This window comes from Acomys minous, assembly GCF_964271855.1.
Source record: "Acomys minous genome assembly, chromosome: 3".
NCBI classification, from domain to species: Eukaryota; Metazoa; Chordata; class Mammalia; order Rodentia; family Muridae; genus Acomys; species Acomys minous.
In genome coordinates this window covers 85,891,155-85,895,853 of record NC_140485.1, presented here as the reverse complement: position 1 = coordinate 85,895,853, position 4,699 = coordinate 85,891,155, and the positions used below count along the sequence as shown (strand labels likewise).

The 4,699-nt window shown below is 39.4% G+C and overlaps 1 pseudogene across 1 annotated transcript in view; it reads left to right on the top strand.

Moving 5' to 3' along the window:
* LOC311593814 (peptidyl-prolyl cis-trans isomerase A-like) overlaps nt 1-2,363 on the top strand; it is a 13,285-nt pseudogene extending 10,922 nt beyond the window's left edge. Inside the window, exons 3-4 of the transcript in view lie at nt 1,644-2,020; nt 2,205-2,363. The product of the transcript in view is annotated as a peptidyl-prolyl cis-trans isomerase A-like (transcript). The remainder of the gene's footprint in view (nt 1-1,643; nt 2,021-2,204) is intronic.
* The last annotated feature ends 2,336 nt before the right edge of the window (nt 2,364-4,699 follow it).

Genomic DNA, 4,699 nt, shown 5'->3' with positions numbered 1-4,699 from the left:
AAGTTGTAGGGAGGAAAGGTTAATGGGAGAACAATGTAGTTATAGTTTAATTTTTTAAAATTAAAAATATAGTATCAATCTTAAAAACACAATAATAATAGACTAGATACTCTATTGAACCAATATTACATACACATCAGACAAACATATTTCATGAACTATATTAAATTGTGTAACCTTAGATATTGAACTGAAATAAATTTAATCCAATATTATATTTCAAATATGCCATTTCCCTAACCTCTTTCTTTTCTAGTTACTTTGCTTCTCATCTTTTGTTTAATTTTGAAACAAACATAGAAGGCCAAATAAAGCCCATGTGGCAATCAATCATGACCATAAGCACAGTCAAGGATAAAGGATACTTAAGAATATAACCATTCAAAAGCTGGGCGTGGTGGCGCGCGTCTTTAATCCCAGCACTCGGGAGGCAGAGGCAGGTGGATCGGTGTGAGTTCAAGGCCAGCCTGGTCTACAAAGCGAGTCCAGGACAGCCAAGGCTACATAGAGAAACCCTGTCTGAAAAAAAAAAAAAGAACAGAACCATTCATGAGGCAACTGACAATCTGCACATCTCAATTATCTTTAACAGTCCATAATAAAATGACAGCCATTAAGTTGAAGCTCCTTCAGCATCAAGATATCTAAATATAAGTGCTGGGAACTTTCCTGAACTTCATATTGCATATCATTATGGAACACAACATTTTCCCAGTATGACCCAGTTTCTAAAAAAGGTTATTTATTAAAATAGAATTTGTCCATGATATGACATATGTAATTTATAATTTACAGAAGTTTCCCTTATGTCACTAGTAATCTGCATTGACTGTAAATGACACAAACAATATAAATGAGTCTTCCTGCCTTTTTCAGTTTTACTTTCTTGGTGTTATAATTCCCTGTGTCTCAGACTAGCATGAGCCCTAAAATGTTTGCAATTCCCTCAGCAATGATTTGCTTGCTGATACTACCCAGTTTTGATCCAGAATGTGCAAGGCATTTAATTAAACCATCTGTTGTCTTCTACTAATCATCTATTATTCACTGTTATGTCCTACTTAGGTGTGGTGTATGTTAGGAGTCTGCCTCAGCCTGCCTATCTGTGATGTCATTGCCTAGCTGCCATTGTGTGGCTCTGACCAATATATAAAAGGAAAGACTTACCTCTCCACCCTCTCTTTCTTTCTTCTCTCTCTCTCTCTCTCTCTCTCTCTCTCTCTCTCTCTCTCTCTCTGGGGTACCCCTTCCCCCATTCCTTCTCTCTCCATGTTCATTTAATAAATTCCTCATCTAATATATTTTGCCTGGCATCTTATTTCTTCTTATCTTATTTTCTTATTTTTAAACATAAAATTGTTGGCCCATGCTGGGAGAACTCTTCCAGATTTGTTCTAAGTGTGGAATCCTTTCTACCAATCTCATTCTTACACACTTCCCACAACAATTTCCTTCTGTTCCAAACTTCACTCTGCGTCTCCATTCATTCCTGTCTGAACCCATCACTGCCCTGACTTCAGGCTCTGCTTTCTCCTAAGATCAAGCATGGCACGCCGATGATTTGTTTACAATGCTAAAACTAGATTGTTATGCTCTACCTTCATACTCGAATCCTAAAAATCACTGCCTTAAAACTTGTTTAGCTGGCTTTGCAGACACCACTGTCCCCTGTCGCTGCTTGCTGTAGCCGTGGTCAACCCCACCGTGTTCTTCAACATCGTGGTTGATGGCGAGCTCTTGGGTTGCATCTCCTTTGAGCTTTTTGCAGACAAAGTTCCAAGGACAGCAGAAAACTTTCGTGCTCTGAGCACTGGAGAGAAAGGATTTGGATATAAAGGTTCTTCCTCTCACAGAATTATTCCAGGATTCATGTGCCAGGGTAGTGACTTCACCATAATGGTTCTGGTGGCAGGTCCATCTATAGGGAGAAATTTGAGGATGAACTCTTCATCCGGAAGCATACAGGTCCTGGCATCTTGTCCATGGTACACACTGGACCAAACACAAGTGGTTCCCTGTTGTTTTTTTTTTTGTTGTTGTATTTTATTGATTTTCTGAGACAGGGTTTCTCTGTGTAGCCTTGGTTGGCTGTCCTGGACTCACTGTGTAGACCAGGCTGGCCTTGGACTTATAGAGATCCACCTGCCTCTGCCTCCCCAGTTCTGGGAATAAAGGTATGGGCCACTATGCCCGGCAGTTCCCAGTTTTATCTGCAATGCCAAGATTGGGTGGCTGGTGGCAAGCATGTGGTCTCTGGGAAGGGGAAAGAAGGAGTGAGCATCATGGAAGCCATGGAGTGCTTTGGATCCAGGAATGGCAAGAACAGCAAGAAGGTCACCATTCCAGACTGTGGACAACTGTAATTCTTTTGACTTGCGGGCATCTTACCCATAACACCATTCCTTCTGTAGCTCAGGAGAGCCCCCCCCCCCACCTCATCTGCTTGCAGTACCCTGTAATCTCTGCTATTGCTGAAGTTCTTTAGGTTCCATATTGTCCTCATTCCTCTCCAAGTTTAGCTGGATTGCAGAGTTAAGTTTATGATTATGAATAAAAAGTAAATAGGAAAAAAGCATATTTAACCTTATAAATGTGATGTGATTATTCATACAAGAAACTGTTCTACTCTCTTTTTATGGACCGTGCTTAAGTTTTTAAAAATAATTTATTTTATTTTATTTTATTTTATGTGCATTGGTCCGAGCGTGTCAGAGCCATTGGAACTGGAATTACAGACAGTTGTGAGCTGCCATGTCGTGGCTGAGAATTGAACCCAGGTCTTTTGGAAGAGCAGACAGTCCTCTTAACCATTGAGCCATCTTTCCAGCCCCCTATGTTTATGGTTTTAAGGCTCCATCTTAATATGAATAAAACCTAAAATCCTAGTCTTTAATTATTAAGGTCTTATAAATGATGAAGTCCTTTAACATATTCAAAATGTATTTTTAGTCATGCTAAGAACCAATGAGATTAATTTTATTTTCAAGGTCAAACACATAATGAGATCATAAAATTCTATTTTATGTTTACAAAGTATAGTTTAGAGCAGATAACTAGATAGAAAGCTCACGTAACTCAAATATGCTAACCCTGAAACTTGTCAGAGATCTGCTGAATACGGCATTTAACATGTGTAAACTTATTATGAAAAACAGAGATTCTCAGATCATACCAGCACTTCCCCAAAGTTCCAAAAGATTTGGGCACAATGGCAGGTGACTTCAACCCTGGATTGTGGTATACTGACCAGTGAGCAAAACTGCTCCCAGTGTTTCACCTTCTCTTAGGGCTCAAACTGGATACCCGGACAGTCATTGTCTCACATTGCTGAAACATGGTGAGGTCAGTCTCTTACATGTTCGTCTTCCATAGAAACATCCTTTTGTCCTCTGTGCCTGATACCAGACTGTCTCTACCCATGGTGCCATGCTGCCAGAGAGGACAACTGGGACAAATGTGTATTTACTGATGACTATGACTAACTAGTCATCTCTGTCATTTTTATTAATACTCAGATTCCTTTAGATTACAAAGTTCTCAGGACTCTGATCACATTGACAGCAAAGATGATATTAGCTTGATAGCAAAAAACATAGAATTGGCTGCTTATCCCAAAGTAATCTACCATGTTAGTTCATTGGTCAACTTATTAGCTAGTTAAAACTACGGGATACTAGATCTCTCATTTAAAAGGGCAAACATGGGTTGGAGAGATGGCTCAGAGGTTAAGAGCACTGGCTGTTCTTCCAAAGGTCCTGAGTTCAATTCCCAGCAACCACATGGTGGCTCAGAACCATCTATAATGAGATCTGGTGCCCTCTTCTGGCCTGATGGCTTACATGCAGGCAGAACATTGTGTACTTAATAAATAAATCTTTTTTTTTTTTAAAGGGCAAACATTTTTGCTTTACTCACAGACCTCAGCTTGAAGACAAACAGGCTTCAGCTAACTTCCCAGCCCTCTTCATACGCAGGAGACCAAGCTTTAACTGTCAGGTCTAGATAAAGTCCACCTTGTTACCAGACTTCTTTTTACCATGCTTTTAGCCAAAGGACAGTGACGACTTACAGCAATTTCACCTATGTCTTAAGGCTCCCATAAAGGTGTTTTATGAATCTTAGGAGGCCTAAGGTGTTTTATGAATATTGGATGGTCCAAGAAGATGTTTTAAGGTTGGTATGTGCAAGTTAAGAAAGTTAGAAGGTCTAAGAAAGTGTTTTAAGATGATAAATGCAAATTATGAAGGTTTATATGTCTAAAAAGATGTTTTATTTCTTCCTGTTGCTATGCTATTATTCTATTAACTGTTGAGAGTGTTGACACTGGTCAATGGAGCTCTAATTTATTATTCTAACTGTGTTAAAATATTCCACTATATGATCCTATCATAGTTCCAAGGTCAAAAATTTAAATTTCCTTTGATTGCCTTCTGCTTAAAATGTCTTTCATGGTACTAAAATCATATACTTCCAGTCTTCTGAGTAGAGGGAAGAAGCCCCTCTGTCACACTGTGTCCTGATGCTGAAGATCTCAGTAAAAAAGTTCCACTAGCTGAGGAAGAGGCTTCACCACATCCCAGTCAGGGAACCAAATGTCAGGGTCCGAATGCGCTGAAGAAAAGACTCCAGACTCAAATAGTATGCAAACAAAAAACAACGTTTATTCTGTAGGATCCAACAAGCTGTGGTCACTGTTCAT